Genomic DNA, 27,523 nt, shown 5'->3' on the forward strand with positions numbered 1-27,523 from the left:
CGATTCCATAGGCACGCTATACAGTACGGTTGCAGTACGACTGCAACATTGGCAGGCGGACTTTGCTGGGTGAATTAATTGAAATGCCGCACCAATGTTGTCCTACATCAATTTGCGTGAACTCACCGAACAGACCGCTTACCGAGAACGAGATAAAAACCGATGGCTTATAGCACCATCGTGAAAGCTGCTGCGCATACTGGATTATGACATCATCTGCTCGGTTTGGCCTCTCCAGCCTAGGCATAAGATGCCTGTCTCCATATTTGCCTAGCCACACACTCTCGCGCATACATACCGTTTGTGTTCTGTCATTTGACTTCATTGCGTCGGGCCTTAATTTGGTCGAGGTCGAGTATGGTGGCGATGCGCTTCTTCATCTCTCATTCCGGGCGGATGGCTCGTTAAGCACAATTTGCGCGACTTAAGAACTTGCGGCTTGCTGGAACCTAGTCCAGGGCAAACGGTCACGAAGCTCTTTATCGATTGGTCATGTGATAAAATTGCGTTCTAACTACGTCACTCCACGCCACAGACCAAGCGACGACCGTCACTGATTGGAATGATCGCCTCGCTTGCCTTGCTTTTTTGCTTGCTGCAATTTACGCTCCAGGCCCGATTGGCTTTGTGCCAGGGTTAGTAGCTACACCACGGTACACACGGCGTGTTAAAACATTCTTTCCATTTTGCCACCACCATTTTGCTCGCCTTTGAGATCGTGTTCTAGATGAGATGCAGAGGGCAGGCAATGGTGTAGCTGCTGCAATGCAATTATCGAGACTTGCAAGACGAGCTACTCCTTCCTTCTTCTCTCGGCAGCGAGGCTACTGAACTAATAAATTTTCGAATTAATTAGATGACCAAGCGTCGGCCTGGTAGGTTGGTCCTTGGCGATGATGATGATAAGAGCGACTGACATTCTTTTTTACACACCGTAGGGTTAGGGTTTCCATCGGTATTCAATTAATTTTCCCGATAGTTTCAAGCTCCATGCCAGCGTTGCAACCTTTACAGAGTGCATCATCACTCCGCTATCGTGCCGTATCACTTGCAAGGAGTGTGACTAGGTGCAATGATGTCGATCCAGGATACGAGGGAGGCACTCGCAGTGCAATCCATTATTAGCCACAACTCGAGCCGAGTCGAACCAACGGCGATACTATCACGATGATGATGATGATGGTAGTGATGGGGTGCCAGTGCAAACGTTCACATTACAATCACATTACCAGCCGGTAGAGAGAGAGCTTCCGTTGTTCAACCCTTCGACAGCGGTTGGTGGTTGGTTGGTTTTGCATGTTCATTCCCGTGGTGCCCATGGGTGAGTCGGTTGGTTTATTTATGTATACCCAGCAGCTAGAGGAGGAGGAGGAAGAGGAGAAGGAGAAGAAGGCTAGCAGCAGGCGCCACGATGGTGCGCTGGTTGTCCACATGCCCGGTGCTTCCGCTTCTCACGGTTCTCGGCACTGCTAACCGACCTACTAACCATAGCACACAAGGTCGACCCCAAAGGCTGACGTCAGGTTTTTCCCCGTTCCCGGAGTTGGGCACTGCTGCCACAATAAGGACATTGTATTCGCATTGAAAAAGTATCGCCCCAGCTGGGAGCTGCAAAGTGATTAAACTTCCAGAAAGTTTGAATTCAATTCTGAAGCGGATTTGGGGACGATATGGCCGATTGGCTGGCTGGCTGGCGGGGCCGGGTATCATCCATCATAAGCAGCAACAGGACAGGAAGCGCGGGACACAGCGACACGACGGGATGCAAATGAACGGAAATAAATGGTTTTCCAGAATAACGGGGCGCACGATTGAGTGGCAGGAGATGATAAGCCCGCGGGTGTTTTCGACGGGGCGTGGCCCGCAGAAGAAGAGGCTTATGGGGCAAACCAAGTCAACGAACATCGATTCAGCCTCACAGGAGGGAAAGGATTATGAAGACGATACTTAATTTATGCCTTTCACCCACGCGATGACTGTTCAAATTGTGTGCATTTTTTTTAAGTGGCCAAAGAGAATTGGACGCCTGCGAGAGAGAGGTGTATGCATTTTCACCGACAACTGCCAGGGCAGCTTGCCCGCCTGTGTCTGTACCTGCGACTACAATGTTTGCAGAGGGTTTTGGGGGATGCATTAATTTATCTGTTTGCTGTCTCCCCTTTCTCCTACACCCTTCCATGCTCCGATTTTGGGGCTTGTTGAGCTTTCGAGAAGGCCACCAGTCCCAAGGGAACCCAAATAAAACTGTCATTGGCGAACAGATCGTATGATTTATTCCGGGAACTCGCTGTGGCCTCAATTGCGGTCTCTTATTGAGTTTCTCTTGGATAAAAGCTAAAAGCTTGGTGGTCAACCTTTTTGGGGGAACAATTAAGGCCAACTTCTAGAGGCATCTCAAATTTCAAACCCCTCCAATACACCCCCTATTCCGTTCCAATAGATACTTGATAAGCGTATGCTCTGTTGGCATTCGAAAGAATCGTTCGAATTAGACCACCATTTTTGAGGACCTTATGTGGACCCGATAGAAACGGCTAGAACGACCGATCGACCAGATAATGTATGCATGTCCCTTTAGGGGACGGTCCCGATTTTATACCCTCGCCCAATACTAGATCAACATTTAAATTAAACAAACCAACAAACCGTAACCGGCTGCTTATCAATTCCCGGATCGATTGACCTCCACAGCCCTTCTCAATCGGGTGCGTTCCGATCCGCTGGCGGATCGTAATTTTAACAAATCAAAACAAGCCATCCAAACATTCTGACATAATCCCAACGCCCTTACTTCTCCGTGCTCTGGTGTTTGATGGCTGGAGGAGTCGTGAGAAATGTCGATCGAGATATGATAATGCGGTGCTTGCATTTCGTGTGTTAATTGAGAGAACGTCTCCTCTTCGTACCTTTTCAATCACCGTTACATTGAAGAGAACGACGGTGCCGCCATGCCTGCGCCCTGCTGACCAGTTTGGGGCCAGATTTATCAGCTTGTTGACTATGTGTGATAATATTGACTTTTGGTCGGACGACAAACGTGATCAAACAAAGTGTGTGTGTGCGAGAGAGAAGAGGTGAAGTGTGAGAAATTAATATTCAAAAGTTGCACCCCAAGAACTCAACCTCTCCCGACCATCCGGAGGAAAGGCGGGATCTGTTGCAGACTAGAATTCGTGGTCATCGCAGTAGCAGAGCTGGTTACGGGACCACAGGTTCCATCAGATAGTCCGTTGGAGTTTGTCGTCTGAAATGGACACAGACCGTGGCTGAGGATGAGGACTAAACGAACCTCGAGTTCATCTCAGTTCCCCTTTCAGGACGGATCCCTTTTCCGGTTCCGGCTCCCAAAACATCGTTATACACCAACGCTAGGCGGCAGTAGGCGTGGATCACCAGGGTAACTCTCTCTCTCGTTACCAAGGGAGATGCGGCAGCCCTCGCACGCAAACCTTCGGTTTAGCTTTTTGGCAAACCTCAGCAGCTCACTTCGCCACATTCCACGAACCCCGCAGTACTGCGTCAGAATGCGTGGGGTGTGAAAATGGTCATAAAAATGTTTCTCTCACTCTCTATCTCTCCACGGTATTATCCTCGGCATTCCTTTGGGGCAATGGTGAGAATGCCGACATGAAGTGACATTGTTGGGTACGCCGCGGTGGGCGTCGTCGGTACAAAACATGCAAATAATAAAGCGGAAATTAGATAAGGGATCAGAGCAAACAGTGCGACGACGGTACGTACACACCACCTGTCAAACAGAGAGAAGCCTCAAGCAGCTTTTGAGGATGAGGGGTGCCGTTAAATGTTTTAATTCTGGATCCGCAGATCTGGCCGTTTTTTTTTAGGAGGGAACGGAATTACTGGCTGTTGAAGAAGGAAGAATGCTGGGCTGTGGTCTAGATTTTTATGACATATTTTGAATAACTTTCCGTCATCATTTCAGCTTAGAACCTGGCGACGGTCCCCTCCTGCGGGGCTTTGTACCAGGCGAACAGGATTATCCTTTTGTCGCCATGACCACCATCACCACCACCAACGCTTGTCTGCCTGTGACACTTGGAAACTGTTGTTGTTGTGACCGTAGTGGTGTGTCAACATGAAACGGTACCACATAAAATAGAGCTCATCTCTTATTTTCGCTTTCGTTTGAATGGAACACAGTCGTCTATCCGCCGCGTCTAGCCCTGGAGTTTAACGACTATTTGTACGGCAACGGGGTCGGCCGAGTTAGTGGGTGATGACACCGCGGATTAACGGTCTTTGTTGGACAAGATCCGACCGTGTCATCGCTCGTTGGTTGATTTAAAATTTAAATTCTACCAGCTGCTGGCTGACTGGCTGGTTGGCTGGCGGACTAGCTGACCGGTGTTTGGACTCCGTTGGACAATTTGACGCCTTACAGCTCGTGGTTTTCGTTTCGGAGAATTCCATCATTCCCAGGCCAGGGACAGACAGTAATATTGACGGAGTCAATAAACAATCAAGCGTGGATCGAGGGCCACAGCGAAAGTCTTTATTACGCGTGGGCGTCGAACTGAACCGGAATCGGTCCCTAGAAGGCACTACCTCGATGCTGCCTCTTCTCCGGGTACTTCAAGACACCGGCCACTCCCGGGAAGACTGATGAATCGGTCTTCACCGAAAGGTGAATGTTACGGCCATCGTGGCAGACGAACCGGGTCACGACCTTTCTCCAACACCCGAAAAGCCTCCATGAAATTGGTCACACTAGACGGAAGGGCCCCTGCTGTTGACCCTTTCCGTGACAGTAAAGGGGAAAGGGAGATCCGAGTGTCATGTTTCGTTTTTTGGATGCCCGGCTGTGACCGGTCAGTTCCGTAGTATTCATTTCCGTTTGGATTAGACACGGTCCGGTCCTGCTGTCTGCCCTTTGTCGCACAGTGCCATCGAGATAAGCATAAATTGCTCATCGTTTGCCCTTTTAGGGATAATTTGATGAGCCCGAAAGGGTTTTTGGGGAAGCCATTGGTGGCCATAATCGCCGGCAGCAGCAGAAAGGCGCAGAAAGTGATGTCTAAATTATGTTTGCGGGCTTAAATTGTATTTTAAACATTTCGGTATGAATAAATTACGGCCCCTTCGTGACTAGACATCGAGCAGCAGGGTGGTGTGTTGATAAAGAAGATATTATCATTGGAAACCCACACACCGAGTTGAGTCGGATTAGCATGTAAACAGATCGCTTCGGTGCTGAATCATCTTTCCCGCAATCGCCGTAATCAACACCGTTTCATCGGAATGTCGTAACAAGACGGCACTTTAAAGGTGTTAAATGTGTCAGATGATAATCTGCTGGAAATCTGGGAGAGCTACTACGCTGTAAGCCGCATAAACAACGTTCTGACACTGACACTCCCTTCAAAATCGTTGTCTACTTGGATTGTTTTACAAGACTCTACCCCCCATGGCCTACTAGATTAATGTTTTCGAAATGACTTTTTAACTGCTCGTCGGAAGCACACAGAAACGGAACACGGAATGTTTACTTCGACCTCGACCTAGTGACAGAGACACATACGAGGGCTGCCGGGTGTTTGGTTATTTAAATGCTTTAAAGAGCATAAATGTTGGCAATTGCCATTCCCAGTTCCCAGTTCGCATGGACAGGACGGCGCGGATCTCATTAAGCGGATCGGAAAGTGATATTCCATGTACACCAATCACATTAAAGCTCATTTGATATGCCCGATGATGTGACCGGTTTGCGGACGGACGGTTCATGAATAAATTAACACGAACCAAAGGGTGGACGACGGCGTGTGTGTGTGTGCATTGGTAAGTCCGTGGTGGAAAGGCGAGTCATGCGAGTAGAGCCAACGAACTTCCGCCCGATCGACGGTGATCATCAATCTCGAGTAGCGGTAAGGTCGTGACGGACGACTTGAATCTAGGTGTAAGAGGTTCTGAAGAAGAATTAGATACACCACTGGCGGGACCGCAGGAGACGATTCAATCAAAGCCACCATGACATGACACCAAGGGAAAAAAGAGAGTTCCAGCACCTACTCGGTGAGGTGCTTAATTGATGGGAAAAAGGCCCTTGCTCAGGTCACAGCGGCCGGAGATTATCTTAAACCGAGCACCGTTAGCTCGTGGTGTCGCTGCTGCTATTAGTTCAGCCAACTTCTTTGGCGCAAAGATGGAAGGCACGTCACACAACAACCAACCAGCCCTGTCAGACAGGAAACGGAATCCCATGTTCTGTGTCTGCAGATCTCGTTTGAATGGGTTTCCGGTGTGTGTGTGTGTGTGTGTCTGTATATGGTTGTTTCTGTGCAGGAAATGCTGGAAAGACTAAAGGTGTCTAAGGAGAGGTCCCAGGTTGAGAAATTGGGTTGTAACGCGGTATGGGCGGTCAGACCTTGGATGGCTTTCTTCTGGAAACAATGTTTCTCTCCACCTACTTCAACCTAACAACAAAAAAGGAAAGGGCATCACAAATCACTTACGAAGCTCGTTGTCCATCACATCAACGAGGCAACTGCAGCCTTTTTCTCCCATTTTTTTTCGTACTGCTCAACAGCAAAACGGGGCTCCTGCTAATGGTTCCGCCGCTGGCCGATTGGTTGCGCCTCCCGATTGGGGCGATTTTTCAAACTCAAACTAACGGGGGTTTTCCACGTTTTTTTATTCCAAACCTCCACCGGAGCTCGCGCCATTTGTCAACAGCGTTCCAGCGAGCTGAAGGGTGAAGCATAACGATCAACGAGATCGAACCCTCGACGACGACGACGAGGAGCTAGACTGGCCTTTCCTCTTTACCGTGTGGTGACACGACGAGTGCCAGCAGCAGACAGGCGGACAACAGCACACTGAAACCATCGTCGTGATCCAATTGTCCCGCCCATAGGCCAACGCGCAGTGGCCAAAACCAGCGGACGAGAGTGTACCGCATCAGAGATTAGGGTTCCGATTCGATCGAAGTGCGTTTTCGCTTCGACGAACGGCTCCTCCGGAACCGGTTCCAGGCCGGGAGAAGCGTAACCGGCACTGGCGTGGCCGCGCGACAGAACCACCAATTGACAGTGATTGATTGGGTGGTGGTGTTGGTAGTCGAATGGATTTACATTAATGCTCAAGCCGTGGGTGCGATTAGTGGTGTAGCCAGCGAGCCAGGGTTTGATGGGAGTTTCGTTTTGAGGTTTTTTTTGAGGGCGGACGCTTCTCGGGACTGTTGATCCAAAACCTACCTCCAAAATGCGCACGTTCGCGTGCGTTATCACAAACCGCCGGCCAGACCTTTCGTCTATCGTCGGAGTGTGGAACCGAATTGAGCACGCCACGGTGTTCGTGCTCAACTTGACAGGTTGGACAGGTTTCGAGTTGGACAAAACATTTCAACGTCCTTATCGCGTCGTCGTCCTTTCAACGTGCGTCGTGCGAAAATGTCTAAGCGATGGATGAAGATGATAAGGTGTACTGCTAGGGCTGGAATTTGTTGTTCCTTGGCCTGTGGTCGGTAGGTAGAACGTCGCTTTTGAGTAACTGACCACCAGGGTGGTGAGTGGTGTTTGTTTGATAAATGAATTATACAGGGTTGTCGAGTGACCCTCAGATTATGGAGGGCCCTTGGCCCTAGTTAGCGTGTTGGTCTCAAAATTGGTGCTAATTGAACTGCCATTTGTTTCCATTCTATTCCGATTTTAGGGTGACGAAAGGTCTGACACGATGGACTTGAGCTAACTGGGCTTTCGAACCGAAACAAATCATTTTTCTATTGGCTATTATTAGTCCAAATTTTGACAAAATTGTAACCTGCTGAAAGTACCTCTAGATGCTGGTAACAATGGCAGGTCTATTGAACAAGGCAGGAAGTAATTGAAATAAGTCCAACGGAATAGAGACACTCAACGATTGCTGCGTAAAACGGAATCCATGTTATCTCCCCTTAATCCTGTCTAGCTTCACCCGTTCCTCAGCGCTAAGGGGCGTCAACTGTGACCAATCTCCATCAGAGATTGACAGAAATGGCACGAATGTAAATAAGGACCTGGCGGGCCGTTGGCAAACCTCTTCTTTTCTTGGCGATCTCGGAGACACGGTGCCCCAATCGTTACTAACTCTCTCTCTCTCTTGCAAGGGATACGAACGAATGTGACTGGCTGGAAACGTCCATAAAATGGCGTCAGTTGGCTGGCTGGCTGGCTGGCTGGCTGGACCACAGCCAACATGAACAATCCGCAGTCCCGTTGAATTCGTTGCAATTGAAATCCTCAACACCGGAGTGACCGGCGGTGGATCGGAGTGTGCGCCACACGAGCGCAAGCAGACGCAAGCATAAACAATTGACTTCAATCTAGGTTTTGAATTTATTTGTCATCAAAGTCGAAAGTGTTAAGCCATTCCAAAGCGACCATTGCGAGTAAATGGCGAATGGACACGCTCTCTCTCTCTTGCTCTCTCTCTTTCTCTCTTGGTGATATAGAGTTTTGCTTTGCCTCAGGAGGGAGCAAACCGTGCGCCACACATATCGACTACAATGAATGGCTCCATCAGCACAACCCCAGGCAGCTGCACTGCTCTGTAGTTGTCTCGCAAACGTCTTCTTTAGTTAGCAACTTAATCCGCTTTCCTGTTGTCTCAGTGGGCGCATGCCAGGCATACCGAGCCTGCACCATGCAGTCACAGTAGCCTCTGGAGCTATTCGTCTGCTCGGTGGAAGAGAGAGAGAGAGAGGCAGAGCCCGCTACCGTAGTGCATATGCAACGGCGCATGGCATTAAATTGTATGATTTATGTCTGTGGTAAGCACGGACATTGTAGCACGGAAAGTGTAAACGACGCATAACGATGGGCGAACGTAGCGCAGTCTATGGAGAATCTGTGTGACCACCGGAGGGGGGCTGCTTGCATAATAAATCGTACATGTTGGCACCCACACCCTACACCAAGCCGCAGCAGCAGCAGGAGCAGCAGCAGCATAGGGTTGGTGTCTGCCTGGTACGTTTGTTCCGCTTCGACTATTGATTTAATTGTTGGCTCATAAAACTTTAATTTGATTTCCAATACCGAACCAACCGACGGATGGGTTGCTGGGATCTGGGTTCCAAATCGACCTCGTGGTTCATGCGCACCACAGAGTTTAGCAATTGAAAAGTTCCGCTCAATCAAGTTACCATAGATTCGTGTTTTGGAAACGAGTCAACGGCATTGTCAAAGAGTACCCCCCTTCCTACTGCCTGTCAAAGGCCCGATCTAGATAAGCAAATGGGTCAGAGAACGAAATAGAATAGAGAAAGCTAGATTCGAATACTGGACTATTCTTTGTAGTGGATCGTACACCGTATCTCGATCTACTTTTTATCTGCGAACCCTATTCGGACACTGCAGTCTGGACCTTTTTGAGCGAATCTTTCCAATCACTGGTGCCTCGGTTGGGGCTTTCCTGATCCGGGACGGCAACAACATAAAAATAATCAGAACAGACCAGGCCGTGCGTCGTGCACGATGTTTTTTTTGTCTATTCCAAAGCAGCAGCAGTGACAGCGGCAACTATTGCGTCACTTCGCTCGGTGGTATTCCCCGGTCTCGCTTCTCTCGACGTGATGGCCATGATCCAGCGCTCGAACGGGCGCGACACGGAATTGGGACGTGGAATCATTTAAATTGGGGTAGAATAGATTTTTATCGCGACACCCGGAGCGCTCGCCTGTTCGGATGTTCCTGCAGCATCGGTCAACACAATGTGTGTCAATGCCACACAGCTATGGGGAACATGGATTTCCCCCCCCCCAAACGGCCCGACATGTGGCCTAATTCTGTGCAATTCTACGGAACCCCGGGTGTGCCGGTGGATTCTCCGACCGCTACAAACAGCCGTAAATCATCTCGAGGATGTTGCATGTATGTACCTTTGGATTAATGATGTTTCCAATTCCGGAGATGAAAGATCTGGAAGGAGAGTAAGAATATACAATATTAATTAGACTGTATTTCGACCTCTGCCGAGTGCTCTGCTTCTTATCATGAGTGACCCAAGGATCATGCGATATACTGTTCGCCCTGGAGTAGGTTCGCAAACATCGCATCTTCGATTCACCTCTGTTTGCTCTCCGTTGATCTAAAGTGCCATCTGGCCACATACTAGAGGGACAGAGAACCCCTCCCTTCGCCTTTAACATGTTCCCTTCCAAATGACAACAAAGGCGCTGCGGACCCTCAGAGCGCGCGTGCGGTACCCACATGGCGTAGTGTTTGCATTTCTGTTAAAGATAGATTGCACATGATATAGGCACCGGGAGTTGGGTCGTTCTTTATTCTTGTGTGCACGCGGCGGCACACGCGGTTTGAAGGACACCACCCCAACCCCCTCGGAGGGACTATGCTATCGCGGCGAACCCGGCCCCCACCCATCTTCTCGCTGTCTTCATTTGTCCGGTGGTGAGATGGTTCAACGCCTGCCACATGCCACATAATGGCTGCCCGGGACTTGGTGATGGTGTTGGTGGTGGTTCCATCCTATCGCACCAGTCAGATCTCAAGCTTGAGAACGTCGGTGAGCTGGCCACGCTTCCTGTTCTATCTCAGTGACAGCCACAACCAATCCATCTCCAGGACCCGGCTCTATATAGGCGCAGCGCAGAGATCGTCAGCGTCAGCGAAGAGCACCTTTGACCAGCAATCGATGGCCCTTCCCGGGATGCCGAGGGGATGCGATGGCTGCCATGGTGAAGTGATTGGCCTCCCCACTGGCGTGGTGGCCCTGGCAAGGTTACGCCGCTTTCATCCGTTGGCACAGCATGCCACTGAATGAAGAGCATCCTCATCATCACCATCGTCATCATCGTCATTGTTGCGGAGGTAGTAGTAGCTCGTCCGGATCACCACTCGATTGAATGTGATGGCACCCGGTGTGATAAGCGGTGTAATGACTGCCATGGAGGGGGGCGGTCCGATGGATCGTATTAAAATTAAAACCATAGTGCCTGGGTTGGTTTCATGGGTATGACCATGTTTGGTGTTTGTTAATGTATGGTGCAAGGACATAGAGGGGGGTCCCGTGGTTGGTGTTTATCTTTAATTAAAATTAGAATTTCAATGCCTCGCTCTACATACAGGGAGCCCCATAAAAAATGCAAAAAAATATTGATGTTCAGAATCTATTTTTTGTTCTTTCCCTCAATGCAAACATATTTATCGAGCTCTATAATGTATTTTCAACAACAGCAAACAAAACAGCAAAGAACTTTCTTCATTAAAAGTTGAATACCGAGAACGTATCTTTGTAAAATAGTTCCCTGGCATAAAAGACAATGGCTTGAAGATGAAAGCTATCTGGGTTTCATTAGATTCCTCAGGCTTTGTTTAAATTATCAACTTTGTATACATTACATTAAGCAATTAACAACTTTGTATACATTTGCCTTTATATAAATGTTTTGCAATGCTACTATTTACAGATCATTTGGTAGACGCGACTCTTACGATGCCATCTTGAATTGAAAAACAAGTACTAAAACAAGGAACGACATCCTGTATTTGCTTGTTCATGCAAAAAGGTCGAAGCTAATGGCGATCCAGAATGTTTTTTGTTTTCATTGTTATTGAACCTACCGCAAAATTGCTGGTTTGAAAAAAAACAGAAACCAAAATAAGAATGTTCGCTGATTGCGTAATGAGGTCCTACAAATTGGAAATCTCCCCGCCGCGGGTAATTTCTTCAATTGTCCCATTAATCATTAACCGACTTTAATTGTCATGTCGCTGATAAGCCGGTTAAAAATAACAACAATCCTCGAGGGCCCCCGGGGAACGTTGCCCAACGTAATGTCATCTCGGTGTATGAATCACTAGATCAAAATGGCTTGGCAAAAACGTTCCACTTGCACTTGCCAGCCCGATCGGTGATAGGAGCACCAGCAGCAACAGCAGCAGCAGCAGCAGAGAGAGAGCTAGAGAACATTCTAGCACGCTGCCGTACTGCGTTGCTGAAGCATAAAAGCATGTTGTTGCTCACTTCCACCGCTAGCTGATAACGTTATATAGGTTAACCCATAATCTACTTTTTTGTGGTAATCAACAATCAAAATTGCGAAATCTCTTTATTCATGGGACAACGATAACGGGCGAGGAGGCACGCTAGCCATAACAAGCGAAGCATAATAATATGTTCGAGAACGCCCCGTAGTAGTTTGTCACCGTGATTACAATCGGAGTTTCGAGGGTTTCCGACGAAGCGTAAAATCCCACACACACAAAACCCCATCAGCACGCTGCATTAATATTTGTCCTCTCCGCACATTGTGCTGCTTCTGGTATTGAAGGGCTTAGCGGGGATTTCCGGGTGCCCGGACCACCACCGTCAACAATAGTTGAAAGGTGTGCTAACCGACGCTAAATAGATTGAATGTACTATAAAGCACGCACGCTAGCGGCGCGAGACTCCCCCACCCCCAAACGGGTTGCACCACCCAAGTGCCCGTTGGCCAACCCCCCCAAAAAAGAGAGGAAACAAATCCCGGTAATGGCCGCGGCGAAGCTCCCAAAAAAGGGTGCAACGTTTAGCTGAATGGAAGGAAATGACCCCCAGATGGAAGCCTTTTTTTCTGGCTTCCAATTTTGCTTCTCTACGAGACCGCGCCTTGAATGGCAGCCCACCCAGAAACAACCCCCCATCTTATGGCCTCCTCTCCTTCCCCATATTTTTTCAAAACCACAGAACCGCAAGTGTGATAATTGAATTATGCTTTGACTATGCTCAGCTAACATCATCACACTGGACGCAATGCGGAAGAAAAGGCTTTCTCGTGCAATTTTCTAAGGTCGTCGTGGTGCAGGCGGATCCACCGGGTTCAGGTCATGATCATGATGAATGATCTGCACCGCGATCACGATCGATGGCAAGAGGGAGCGAGAGAGAGAGAGAGACAGAAAAGCGGAGAGCGAGCGCAACAACAACGCAAAAAAGCACTTTCGCGACTGCTGCATCGACGCTCTCGAATCCCGTCATCATCATCATGACCATCGTCATCATCAATGTGGCTTCTTCTCGAGCGGTCTCGCGGCAGCATAAGAAAAAGGAGAAAGTTAATTGGTGTAAATCAAGTAGGTCAACCCCCATTGACTACTTGGGGCCGCCGCGCATAGCACACAACCTCACGTTGGCACACGGGATGCCACGGACTCGATCATAAAGACTCATAAGCCGTTTACGCAGTTTACCCCGTTGCGGTGCGCTGCGCTTGTCATGCTAGTTCCTTGAGTAGCGGAGTGGTCTGTACCGCCTTTTGGCTTGGTTTTCCTCAAGCTCACGATAATTCAATTTCCACCCCGTTTGGCACATTCTTTTCCGACATGGCTTCGGCGATCTTAGGGAGAGCGAGGGGTGCTGCTCAGCGGGGAAAACAACAAAAGACCAACAACAGGACAGGCCAGACCAGGCCAAAAGGTTTGTCGCTTCGTCGTGTACTTCGGGCAAAAAACGCGCCCAACGCTGGCGTGGTTAATTGATTTATCGCTTTTCGAGGCACGTCGCGCAGACAGAGAGGGAGAGAGAGAGAAACGATGAGACCACGCCAGGATGACACTTCACCGGACAGGAAGCGATGGTTCAGGATCGGAAAAAGTGGTTGAATATTTCATTTAATTATTCAACTTCAGTAGAAGGAGGCGCGCTTTGCTGAACTTGTCTGCGACCACGACCCCGGCTCTATTTGCTTTTTATGCTTGCGGATTGTGATCTTCTGGTTCGTTCCCAACCGAAGTTATGAAAAGTAAATAAACCAAATTAACCAGCAGCGCAGGGCAGGGCAGGGCGGTCGCGGTGATACGCCATAATTAATTCATTCCTTCGTTCGGTCGAACGAACGTTTTTACATTTGTCGTCCGCTAATGATAAGCGCGAAATGAATGATTCAACATCCGTTTTGTTTTTTTGTTTTTTTGGTTTGCTTTGTCTAATTTCCGCGTCGTTGCGCACAAGGAATGGGGGACATGTTTGGAATGTAAATATCTTTGAAAGAATATTGTGTTCTATCCGGCATCTTCCGGGAGCCTATACTGACATCCAGTCAGAATGGGCGAAAATGGCGCCAAAAATGAATACCCGAGGTACTAACTGTCAAAGTTGATGTTGTCAATTATCGGGTCCCCAAAGTAGGCTACGCGCCCTTCCTTGTTGGAAATATGCGATTTACCAAGGACCAAAAGACGGTCACTTCCCCAAAGCCCAAACCCCAATAGTACAATATTGTTGCTTCCGTTGTTTAGCGTGCGTTAGAAAAGGGAATAAAGTAAAAATGGCTCTGAATAAACAAACATGACCCCACGACCTTTCAATGACTGACATGGATATGGGCGCCATTCCTCCTTCCGCTTGCCTAGACATAGTAGTACGCACAAGCATTATGACTATGTAGTAGGCTACTCTACATAGCGACCGCTGATGTTTGCGTGCGGCACCGGTTTCATATGTCTTTACGAGGTTCGGGCTGCCCTTTTTTTTCGGCCTCGGCCGTCGGGACGATATGTCTCATGAAAAATAAATCGTTAAGCAATAAAAGCATTTCCACCTAGCAACACCAACCTAGGGGTGTTGGTAGAATGAGTGTAAAATATGTTCCAAAAATGTGGGGGGACATCGATTAGAGCAGTAGAAGCAGGAAAGCGTTTCTCAGAATGTAGGCAGGTCTCGGGGCAGAGGAGCTGTTCTCGAGCATGTAAGACGATGACAGAACCATTTCAAACGGAGCATCCTTCTCCAGTTTGTTATCCTTCCAAGACCAGACACACCCCGAAGTGTGTGTTTTCGTGTGTTTGTGTGTGTGTGTGTGTTTGTGTCTTGTTAGCATCGCAAACATGATGCCGGCATCGACATGAACGTTTCCAATGCGACAAAGAACATGCCGCCTACGGGCCGGCCAAGGAGGCTTTCAAAAGGTACCGGCAGTAGACATCGTTTCCATCTGACGTCGTCCATGTTTTCCTCCGCGAGCGTAATCAAAGCTCCTCCGGAGCGTGCTGTTGCCCCCCTTCAGTAGGGCCTCTCCTCGCCCGTCCCCTGGACTTGATATTCTAAATTAAGGCCAATGAATCGTGATTGAGGGGCAACAGCAACAGCAGCAGTACCGCAGTGCTATGCCAGTGTGCGCTTTACCTTCACCTTCGCTAGAAGGCCAACCAACAGCATAGCGAGGCCGGGAGTTCGTTCGATAGGCCTGTGTGCGCCCTTCCACGTGGGAGTTTTCACTCGGCGACGACTTTCACGACTGCCAATCGATCGGCATGGCACGGAATGGCACGGCACAGCCACCACCAACGATGCTTTAATGCTGCGCCACCGCACACACTGGGTTGAGTCGAGGGTAAATGGTGGTTGATGTAACTCCATCTGCTACAATTACGCTCGCTCGCTCTTCGCTCCCGGTGTGCTCTTCAACAGCGAGACAACGGACCATACGAAACCAAGACGCTCCGGCGGACGACAGCAGGGGGCACATCATGCATCACAAAGAGGGAGGAAAAGGTGAAGTAAAAGCGGATTAAATATTTAATTTAAACGGATCACTTCTTGAGCCACTTCAGGCGGTTCAGGCTCGTGGTAATTAATACGAGGTAACTGTCTCATTAATTACCTCCGGCCAGGTATAGGCACACCAGGGCACAGGCACGAACACCCACCGACACCGAGATGGTCGGATGTCCATTAACATTGCTGTCCGGTAAGAACAGCGATGCAATACCTGAGACCGGCGAATGGAAGATTCTCTTATTCTAGAATCTAGATTTCTGCCCCCCGAACCACCGGCGGGGTCAGCACATTCCACGTCGGAAATATACGATCCCATTGTGTGTGTGCTGCTGCTGCTGCTGCTGGCGCTCGGCCATAGCGGATGGAAAATCGAAATTCAAAGATCGCTTAACCATCCTCGGATCCCCGGTCCGAAACCATCGCTTGGCGCATCATGCTGGAACGCCACGGACCAACCAACGGACCCCGCCGGAGATAAGCCTTTTACTAGCGTCAGTTTACGGCGATCCGGTTAATGTGAACCGGGCAAGGGCTCACCGATCGATTTCCGCATTTAACGATAACCGATAGCAGCAGCGCCCGGGTTGAGGGAGTTGGAAGACTGGCTGGCTGGCTGGCTGCCTGGTCATTCGCCACCTTGAAGCGGAACCGGAGCGGGGTTTGATGATGATGATGATGCGGTTTACAGAACCGAGTGCGGGAGTAACTGCAACGAAATACGCTCGCCAGGCCACCGTGCTCGAGTTCCTCCCCCATTTCCTAGGGCGCCATTAAACCCCAACCGACTCGACCGGACCGGAGGAGCGACGATTGCGCCGGGTTTGCAAAAAAGGGAAAAAAAGGACGTAGGAAAATAATTTCGATTTATCGGTGACCATCATCTCAGTCCCGGAGAGACAGGGACGGGCGGAAGGGGAGTGTATGGTCACAGGAAAGAGCGGCCTCGGTGTACGAGGGTGTTGGGAACTTTATAGCCCTTTTTATCTGGAGCTGGACGATCTAGCGTAGTAGCGTCCCCGTCCTTCAGCACAAGATGCAGTTCCCGTGATGCCATTGGCCTCGTTAAAGTTGCTCGTCGCGTACTCCGCGAGATCCAGCATGACTTGCTGACTGGCCAAGAGACTACACACGGGAACAACAAATACATCTGGCACACCAATTTGTCCCTCAGGTTTGTTTTCCTGTTTTGCTCGATTTGTTCACACTTACTCCGACGACGACGACGACGACGACGACATCATTCCCAGCGCCATTGCGCACCGGTACCGTAGTGGCGGTGGCTTAACAAATTTCAATTATTTGTGCTCCAAACACAGCCACGTACATATGTTACTTGGACGGAAAAGCCCAGCAGCCGCACCAGTAGCGGTGGTTGCGCTAATGTCATTTTCCATTTTTTGCCACTGAAACGGTGAATTCCGCAATTCACGTGTCTCGGTTGTCTCTGGTAGAGGTCTTCTGCTGCTGCTGCTGCTGCTGCTGCTACTCCTTTCACACGCTTTTCCTTCGCATTGCGATGATGAGCGGATGACGAGAGTGCAGCCCCATGAGTGCCGCCCGTGGAAACCGCAAAAATGAACGGAATTAGCTGCTGCTGCTGCTGCTGCTGCTTCGGCATGGCGGCGGCATGTGGTGGTCGGGATGCACGGGATTTCTTGGCCTTCACTTGGGCCGGACAGTGACAGGCGTGTAAACCTCATTGTCAAACCACGACCTATTTTGGTGCCATGTCTACTGCTCGGCTCGCCGGTCCGTAGCAACAGTCATTACGGCCCTGTTGTAGGTTATGTGATCGACGAAGCGGCAACTAGCTTGCTTTTTGACGGCTTCTGGGGACTGGGGCGTCGTCTGTCGGTCGCACATCACGTATACTGCTGGAACGTAGTAGGCGCCACACACGGCTCATGGATTACTTGATCGAAATGGACGATCCGAATCTGTTTAAATTTTTGAAACGCAACGGTTGCTCTGCTCTGCATTATTCACCGGCTGCTTGATGACCGGCTAAACGGTTACTCCAGTTTCATGCTCTTCCAATCTTCCAGGGCCCATCCATCCCGTCTAATGAAAACATAAAACCAACCGATTAGAGTTAATCGCTTGCCATATTCACCCCGAATCCCGGAAACGAGGTCTCTGCTGGCGAGAGTCGTAAAAATAATAAAAGCAGCAATCGGCTCGCACTGGACAGTGGAGAGCAACCAACGTGGAGTGTGGACAATGCTATCTGCAAAACCGCGGCTGAGAAAATGGAGGGTGGAAGAAAACACCGGGAAGACATCAACTTTATGTGAGAATCCACGGGCAAGGGGCGAACGCACCGCCAGACCGCGTGGTCAGACTGCGGTGGGGGTCATCATTGAGGTCAGTGGCAAGAACGGTGTAAAGGACAGTTTGGTTTCGCGCGCGCGCGCGCCCCCATCACGCACCCATGCAACACAAGCGAGTTCAGAGACGGCAGGGTGACCTACGCCGCTCGTCCACTCGTCTGCTTTTCACGTGCTCCATCAGCCACCCCACCCAATGGGGCTCTCCTGCGTGGAGAAGAAGAAGAAGCAGCAGAAGAAGGAGTTCGTTAACGCTGGTCGTGCGGACGGACTGACCATCTCAGCCACTGTAGGGGAGAGGAGATCGACGAGAAAGGGAGAGACCCACGCTGCAGTTTAAATTTAAATTGCTCTCTGCTGCTTCTCTTTGCCTTTTTTGACCGTTACTTTTTGGCGTCTTTTCATTGCGTCTCGGCCTCTGTTGAAGGAGGAGTGAGTTAAGGGAGGAGGAGGAGGAGGAGAGGCTGCATTGCGTGTTGTTTCGTTTTCGTTTTATCCGCGATATTCTTCCTTTCCTTTCGATTATCATCTCGCCTTATTCTGGGGGAGGCAAAAGTCGGCGAAAGACGCAATGAGAGAGAAGGAGGAGGAGCAGGTTTAATGTTATTTTTATAAATTTCGTACATGATCTCCTCCTCCCTCCTGCTGCCGGCCGAGTTCTTCTTGTGCTCGAGTTGACTTCCACTTAAACGACGTCATGGGAGGTTGGCTTTTTTCTTCTCTGCTCTTTTTATGCTCCACCGTCAGTGGCCATTCGCTGCTGATGCGCGGCGCTGAAGCTGACGTGAGCCCTATCGTTCTGACGCGCTGAAGGAGCTACCAACCGACCGACCAACCGACCGACCGACCGACCGACCGACCGACACGACGGAACAGACTCCAGACCGGTGTGAGACCGGTTTCCAAAAACGGTTCGATGATGTCATAACTGCTCGCGGTTCTTGTCGGCGGAGTTGTGGCGGGAAGAGGTGCAGACCACCTAAAACATTCCTTCTAGGAGGGTGATGATGGTGCCGGGGGGTTGCTCTTATGATCTCGTAATCGTGTTTCGTGATTTGCTGAAAGTGTGTGTCCTTGTGGCCTTCTTTCTGTCTCTCAGAGCCTCAGCCACTTTTGGCAATAGTATGCGAAACCAAACCCCACCATTTGTGGCCATCATGCGGAGCGGTTCGCTCGCGCCTATCGACATCGCTGCTCCATCGCGAGAACTTGCCACGATTCCGCCAAGCCAAAGCCAAGTGAAGCGAACAGAACAACGTGCCAAGTGCTTGTCATGCGCTCAAAGTCAAAGTCGTCCCACTCGCCATCATCCATCCATCTTGAGTGGGTCCGATTGTTGATCGATTATTTTGATTTCAGAATATCGATCGGAGTGTGTGTGTGTGTACCACCCAGTGGGTAGCCCAGCTTCGGCCGGTCTCCGACAACGCCGCTGATGTCATGGTCAAAGTCGATCATGCGAAACCATCTGTCATAATTGTACAAAGTGTTAATACGATGGCGAGCAATCTCCATTGGGATTGTTTTGCGCGATGAATTTTAGTTGATCGCTTTTTCCCCGTTTAACGATCGCGACTAAAACCATAAAATGGAGTGCGCCTTTGGTGCGGTATCATAGTTTTTATTTATTTAGATAGCTCTCTCGTTCTTTCCGTTCCGACGTGCCTGAAGCGGCTTTTGACAGACAGCGCCGGCTGACCATTCGCACCGACGCTACAGGACGCAGGGTGTTGTGCTAACGCCATTTCAACTCGGTTCGTTTATTTACAAAACCTCTCATTCACCGTTCGTCTGGTGTGCTCTCTCCCTCGCTGTTTCCTCAGTCTGGGATGCTGTGCCTCTATCATCATAGGACCAACCGCTGCTGCTGCTGCTGCTGGTGCTGGTGCCGCCACACAAGCTCGAGAAATTTATCTCGAGCATAAATATTTACACATCAATTAAGTGACGGTTAGTGAGGTTTGCAATGATGATGACGAACGACGATGGTTGACTCTCCCGTTCGCTCCCTTTCTCTCTCTAAAACCGGAGGTTGATATGCGCCAATCATCCTCGTCCTACCTCGCCCGGACCTCTTAGTTGCTCTGTCATGGAGCCAGAGCTATGAGACGGCGAGACGGCCAAGGTTTATGTTCAACTTCGCACGCAAAGCGGTACTCTGAGGAGTTTCTGATCACGGGAGTGTAACGGATAGGTGGTTGCTGTGGTGGACCGCGATCGACAACGGTGGACGGCGGTGACGGTGGCGACGCCACGCTTCATCGCTTTCCGGTTCATAATCGACACTCGGACGTCCCGGACGACGGACGAGGCATCGTCCAAAGTACTTTCTTCCCTTTCGCCTCTTTTCGCGCATCTTTGCTCCAGAGAGGTGGTAATCGGACCTGGTGTCACTGATCAATTAAGTGTAAGTTGATGGAATCCGTTTGTCAAGCTCTCTGGGGCACGGACGATCGTGAGCTCGCCAATTAGTAGAGAGCGATCACTGGGGCCTGTGTTCAACTCGTTTTTTTATATGTTGTGTTGGACATTTAGGTCTTTTGAAAAAAAATTAAAAAATGAAAACTTGGCGCTAGACATCTTCCAATCCCAAGAGGAAAGGGGCAGGTAACGTGTCCATTAGGCGATCCAGAGCCACCAGCTTGATTGTACCGGCATATGATGGGCTGTCAAGTGCCCGTATGCATAACCGGTCTGTCGGTTGGCCGAGAGTGAACGACGAATCAATCAACCTTGCGTTGGAGCCCGCCGCGTCTACAAAGCTAGGCTCACGACAACGACGACGACGTCGCTCTTTCACTCTCCACAATCCTCCTAGAGCCTCCCGGACATAATGGATGACTCGTGGATGTGCAGCCATGCCTATCGTGAGCCACATTCCACAGGAATCCAACACGAAACGGGTTGCAGCAAAGCGGTTCTAGAGAGTCACGAGCCGTGAGCATAATTCTGTTGACTCACACTCGCCTCACTCCACACGTGTATCGTCCGGCGATGAGACCGACCTGACGGACGTGCGCAAGATGACCTAATGATGCTCTCAAGCGGAAGCGTCCGTTTCGTGCGAGCGATTCATAAGAAGTGGCGAGCGGTGTCGATTCGAATGAATCATAGCATTAACTCCACAAGTAGTTTTCAACATAATCTGCGCTGATACGACGAAACTGCTGGATTAACCCAGTTCAGTTGCGAGCACTAGTCACCAATTGTGCTGCTGGTGGCCTCAATCAGTAGCGAGCCGCACTGTCGTCGTTCTGGCTACTTGTCCCGGACCATCATCATGCTGACATCATGCTGCAATTCCAAGAACCAGGTTTGTTTTGCAGCGGACCATCAGCATGATTCAGAAGGTGCGCACTCTGGCTTCCAAACATGGGGCCCAGAGGTTCTGCTTCAGTATCAACCTGTTGCCCTCCATAAAAGTCTAGGTTGCTGGGGCAATTAAATCATCAAGAATGTCAATTTCCAGAAGTTCATAAAAGTAGAACGAATCGTTCGATTCCTCATTTCTCGATCAAGACAACAGCAGACAACAACAAGGTGGAAGATATGAGTGATATGATGTTGAACACCCGTCACTGAACTGAACACCCCGCTCTGTCATCGCTGGCGAGTTCTGTGTCAGGATCTTTTGCAATCAACCCCCCCTCCACAATTGACGCCAATTGTGGTTGGACAACTGATTCATCGGCGAAACCGTCAGTGGTCAATGAAACAAATTAAAGCAAAAGTTACTACGATATGACGGAATGCGTCAGTTTGTGACGGTTATAACCGTCGGAGGACGCGTGTCAAACCCAGCTGCCTCGAACCATCTCAGTAAGCATTGGCAATACGTCATGGCGCCATAAAAGGCATTCATTCTCTCCAGACGATTAAACGCACAGTTTCTGTTCTGTTGTGTTCAGTTCTGTTTTTTTTTTGTCGAAACGATGAACATAATTAGTGCGTGTCAAAATCGTAAACAGTAGCGCCGCAGTGCGTCGTTCTCGGACTGATGAGACATCTCCATAGAAGGGTCTAATAACTGTCGCGCGCTTGTTCTCGCCTGTCGAAGTGGTGATGACGGAAATGGAGAGAGAAACAGAACAAATGAAATCTCGTTCAATGATTTGTCATGTCAAGTCGGGGTCGGTGACGATGAGATAAGCAAGGCGCCACCAACCGTTTCTTCATCGGTGGACAATCGGCGTGTCAGTAGCAGCTGGGAGAGAGTACGGTCAGAATGAAGACAGTAGAGGCAGAGAGGTTACAGAAGACAACCACTAGACATAGTCTCCTTGGAAGGCGACAGCGTCTCAGGACATCGAATGCAAAAGACTACGTAAAACCGTTGGCCTGATGCACGTGCCTCGGTCGCTTTCCTTGTGCGCCATGAATTCTGTTTCTCTGTCATCATTTTGTCTCTGCAGCACGAACCGTCCGTCTGAGGCAGTCATCTTGATTTTCCAACCCATTTGCCGCTCAAGTGCGCTCTAGTACAGCCAGGGGCCTTTTCCTTCCTGATGTCTCCTAACGATTACCCGGCCTCGGAGGCGTATTGCCGTGGCGAGATACATGAATAGTCGAGCCCTAGCAGCAGCAGCAGCATCAAGGCCATCAAACCCTCGACGAGACGCGAACCTGGATGCTTGGTCTAGCCCAAGGAATGATAATTGCCAGACAGCGCGAGTGCCTATCATCACCGCCGCTCGGCATCATTATGATTGGATGAATGTGGCCGAGATTTACCTACGACCGTACGCCGCCATACCGTGTGCTCGTTAAGCTCGAAGAACGAGCGAGGGTTCGTTGCGCTGCGAGCGTAGATGAAGTTTATGGTAATGTGGCGAAAATCAGATTGCAGCAATTAATGGGGGGTCTTCATGTGTTCCGTAACGTCGTTTAGATCACGACACGATCAAGCTCCAGCCCCGTGGAACCGCATCAGCAACGGCTGTTGGCTTAATCAAGCGAGCCGGAACGATCGCGGTACACATTGCCTTTCGTTCTCGGTTTTGAGGACGAGAGTTGGAACAAGAATCTTATCGAAAAGCCATAAAAATACGGTTCAAAAGCAACGACTCCGTGTGAGCGCAGACCGATACCGGCGATACCGTCTAGCGGGCATCGAATCGACACTTCGATTGACAGCCACGGAGGAGATTCGAGTGTCACTCTATATTTGGGAGTGTGAGGATTCGTTTACTGCCGGCAATGTAAGGCTTCCATATCAACAAGAGGAAGGAAGGAGAAGAGGACACAGAAGTCGAACAGACGTGACGGTGACGGGATTACCGGGAGAAGGGTGTGTTATGAAGTGGATTTAATCGACTAGCGTGAGCCGCGACGAGGTAGTAGCTGTCGAAAGGCGCGAACGAAAAAACGCTTATTACGAGTGGGTGCATTGATTTGAAGTGGCAGATGCCCCGCGCCAGCTACGGCAACAGCACGAGGAAGTCATCGTCATCGTACACCCTGCGGCCATGCCATGTCGCTAAGTGACGCGTGACGCGTGTGTAGAACTGGATTGGAAACGCTTTGGAAGCTCCAGAAGCTATCTGATTTGGACGTTAAGCAGAAGTCTGATTATGTTCGAATTCCGTTTTGTTTTTGTGTCGTCACACAACGAACTTAGAATGCCGAATAGCTAATCTGATGCGATTCGATTTCTATCTACTAGGCGGGGTCTCATCGTAAAATTGCTCAATCACTTGCGCACCACAGGGAACAAGTTTCAATTTCCGGTAGTCTGCATCAAAACCATACTAACGCCAACCCCTATCATGATGATGATGATCATCATCTTCATCATAATCATAATCAATGTTGAATTATGCTATTTCTAAAAGAATGCCGCCATTCGAAACGCCGGCGGCACGCCTCAGTGGCCATCGACGGAAAGCGGTCTCTCGAGGAGAGGATACCGTTACCGAAACAACACAGCAGCCATGTTCCACCGGGAGAAGGGCTCCTCAGCAAAAACAAAAAGGCGCCTAAGGGAGGCGAACTGAATGAATGGCGAAGGGAATGATTTGACTTTTCCTCCATTAAGAAAAGAACAACTTCAGACAAGATAGTATGATTTCACCATCGGCATTCGCGGCATGCTCGGCCGCTATTAGAGCGCGCCACAACGCATGACTCATCGCCGCGTTTTCACGGCAGAGACGGCCTTTACAGTAAACAACAGTTAATGGAATGGGAGCACCAACCCTGCGCGAGAACAAAAAGATAATCCTCCAGCAGCGGTTCCAATAGGGGGTATACGTCCATATAGCCGTGCGTCGTTACTCGAGGTTGATTAAAATCTTCCAACGGCCAAACCAAAAACATAGCCACGAGCCAAAGCTTTTCAGTGCAAGGAAATAGGCCTTTTACGTGCGCGACGATGGACACGGCCCGGTATGGCGGTTAGTGCACGCTTGAGTTGCTGCTGCTGCCGCCGCCGCCGCTGCTCCATCAAAACAAAACAACTCTCGTCGCACTCGAGAGATCCCGGCGTAACCACCGCCACGAGGTGCCGGTGCCAGTGGTACTTGATCCGCACCCCACCTCCGCACCTGCTAACCTCCACACAGGAGACCCCAAGCCTCACAGGAAGAGGAAAGAGAAAACTAAATAATTAAACCATCTTCTCGGTGCTGCCAGTCCTGTGGAATCCAAAAAAGGGGGGAAAAAAGGCTTCTTGTGTCTTCACGTTTGACTCACGTGTGTCTGCAATTGTACCAGGGAGCCAGCATATTACCTCGTAGACCAGACAGAGCTTTCTCGGTTGGCGACCCCTTCTGGCAGGAAGATAGGCTTCGTAAACCGTCGTGGCCGCCCCGTTAATTTCTCGCACTTTCCGAGTCAGAACCAGTTTCCCCTGCTTGGGTTCTGCTGCTGTTGTTGCTGCTACTTGGGGTGATAAAGCTCGTTGGTCTGTTGTTGGTGTGTTTTTTTTTTTTCAAAATGCTGTTGCTTCTGGCTCCAGACTTACTCTACCATCACGCGATAATGATTGTAATGACGTTGGTTTCTTGCTTCCTGGGCTCGCTTTCACTTGCGCAGAATGCAGTGCCACTGCGTGACACTCTCGTGGGCATTTGACTTTGTAAAGTTTGTGCGTCAGTTTTTTTTTACAAAAAAAAAACCAGACACCAGCCGACATAATTACAACATCCATTATTTATACCTTTCGCCTGCTGGTTGTGCAAGATGATAAGCGGCAACTTCATCGGCGGCGTCTAGGACAAGGGAGATGTATTGCGAGTGCTTCTAGCATCACTAAATGCTTACCTGCGCTTGGAATTGCGAAAATGTTGCCCCAAGGATTGTGAACCGTGCTGTGCCAAATGGCGGGAATAGATTTTTTGTTTTGCTGCTGGTTGATTGCCCCGAGACAGGCAACATCGTTAACCGCAGCAGGCGCTGACAGCTTGAGAACGGTTACCAGCGAACAAACATAACGAAAAAAAAAGCTATCGGAATGTCCCTTTCGACAGTAAAGCCCAAGACCTAGGCCATTCGACACGCTCGATTAACGACGAATTGATATAGGAACCGAATTCCCCCAAACGGACCAGGATCTGGGAACTATTTCGATTTTCGGCAATTCCTTTTGTAACTGCCATACTATTTTTCCCATCCAAGGCATGCTCGGATGCACGCTGTGCAGCCATGCAATCAGCAGCAGTCGTACCTCACAGGATAGCCAACAGCTAGCGACAACAGTCCGTCCGTCCGTCCGTCCGTTTGTGCAATCCAAATAAAGATGTGTATAATCGACCGAGTTTGCCATCCAACGCAGTAACAGGCCTCATGGCGTATGGGCATATGGAAACCCTCAGGTAAACGCCAATGTGTAACCGCAAACAGAGCATACGTTTGCGAAAGGTACGGCGCGCCATCTGGAGCAAAATTGATATTCTGTTTTCCGTGCGGTACCGGCAATGTCCGTACTTTTGCCGGTGCCAACCGACAGAAGCAATTCCAACTTCCTTCCATTCTCAACATTTAATGGTGTACCGAGAGAAGAGGCAGGAGAAAGGAGAAGGAAGAAACGGACAAACATATTGTACGCAACCCCGCAAACACCGATGCTCGAGAATAATGCGTGTTTAATGAGTTGCGCAAATTATCCTTTACGGCCATTACGGATACGCCAAGCAGAGGAGGAACAAATCGATTTTTAGTTTTTTTTTTTTTGGGAACATTCAACCTCTCCAGCATTCGGTCAATGAACGATCGGAACGTACGCGAATTGCGCGAGGAAATACTGCTGGGAGTATTACCGTTTGCTAGAGCCGGGCGAAGCGGATACACCATGGGCGCGCAGATGAAATGTTAATGGCCCAAGTGATCTCTCAACGTCAATTCGATGCGAAACAGCAGCGCGGCTATCATCATCGACCGATTAATAGCCGATTGCAGTTCGCTATGGATATGATTTTGCTCGCTTTTCCTTCCTTTGCTTGTCTGTTGTCTGCTCTTTTGGATAAACCCAAATCGGACAGAAAGTAACGAATCGAGATGCTGTTTTGCCAATGTGGCCATGATGGATAACGGTCTATTGCTAATTCCCCTACACATAATAGCAGAACGTCAAAAACAAAACATGGTTGCTGAGATATTTCTACTGCTCGGTAAACTTACATGACGACAAAACGGCCTGCGGTCCTGGGTCGATTGTTGCGTTGTTTGCTGTTGAAATATGTATCCTTCCACTGGTCACTCCACTCCTTCTCTCTCTCTCTCTTCTCGCTGTAATTCTTGACAGGTATTCTTCTCTTCTTCACACACGGCGCTACTACACTATGAGGATTCCACTATATTCCTGGCGACAAATAAACAACCACACACACGCGTACACACTAGCTGAAGGCCACCAACTTTCCGTTGGTTGCTTAGATTAGTGTTGGGACGGGAATGGAGCACCCCTTTTCAAATCGCGTTTTCCACCCCGCTCGATCGATCGCTTATTGGATTTGTGTGTTTCCCACTGCGACACTTCCACTTAATTAGCCACTTTTCTCTTCACTATTATCACTACTATGCCGGAGCCACTGCGCTACGCGCTACCAAACTAGTGCACTTCACTAATTCCTCTGCCACTGGGTAAAGAAAAGGGGAAAAAACAATAGGATAGCGATGAATTTTCCGAACTACAAACAACAGTGCCCATCATGGATGGACAAGGGAACCACGGTGCGCTATAGCGGTAGCGCCAAAAACCTCCTCCAAAGAATAACACACCAAGCAGCAGCTTATCTTGCGCACGACCGAGCAAACGATGGAGGTGGAAAATCCCGTTCCTCCCGTCCTTCCCGGCTACTGGTGATGCTCCAAAAAATCGGTTACGTAGTCCTTGAACGGCAGTGCGGGCAAAACGAAACAGGGAGGGAGGGACCCGAAATACGGGGAGTTATTGCGAGTTTAATTTATGACTCACTGCTGCTGCTGCTGGTAGTGCGGTGCGCTCATGCCAAAAGGAAAGGCGAATCCCGTTCGGCTGCCCCAAACACAAACACACAGCCAACCGCAGATGAATGTGCTCCCCAGGACAAGGCAACCCTCGTCCAAACTTCGTTCGGCTTGCTACTAGATGCCCGGAGGATATCCGTGGGTAAACGCTGCCCACCCGCCCCACCGCCTTGTGCTGCTGTTTATGTTGGACCACCACCACCACGCTCCACCACATCGAAACCGACCATCGAAGGACACACCAATACTAGCAACGGCTAGCC

The 27,523-nt window shown here is 49.7% G+C and overlaps 1 protein-coding gene across 1 annotated transcript in view; it reads right to left on the reverse strand.

Annotated features, from left to right (window-relative positions):
* Window positions 1-27,523, reverse strand: part of LOC125957140 (protein unzipped) — a 51,979-nt gene that overhangs the window by 22,744 nt on the left and 1,712 nt on the right. Inside the window, exons 2-3 of the mRNA XM_049689625.1 lie at window positions 26,433-26,890; window positions 9,872-9,911 (exon numbers count right to left, since the gene is read on the reverse strand). The gene's annotated coding sequence lies outside the window, so the exon portion shown is untranslated. The remainder of the gene's footprint in view (window positions 1-9,871; window positions 9,912-26,432; window positions 26,891-27,523) is intronic.

The sequence above is a fragment of the Anopheles darlingi genome, chromosome 3, assembly GCF_943734745.1.
Source record: "Anopheles darlingi chromosome 3, idAnoDarlMG_H_01, whole genome shotgun sequence".
Lineage (NCBI taxonomy): Eukaryota > Metazoa > Arthropoda > Insecta > Diptera > Culicidae > Anopheles > Anopheles darlingi.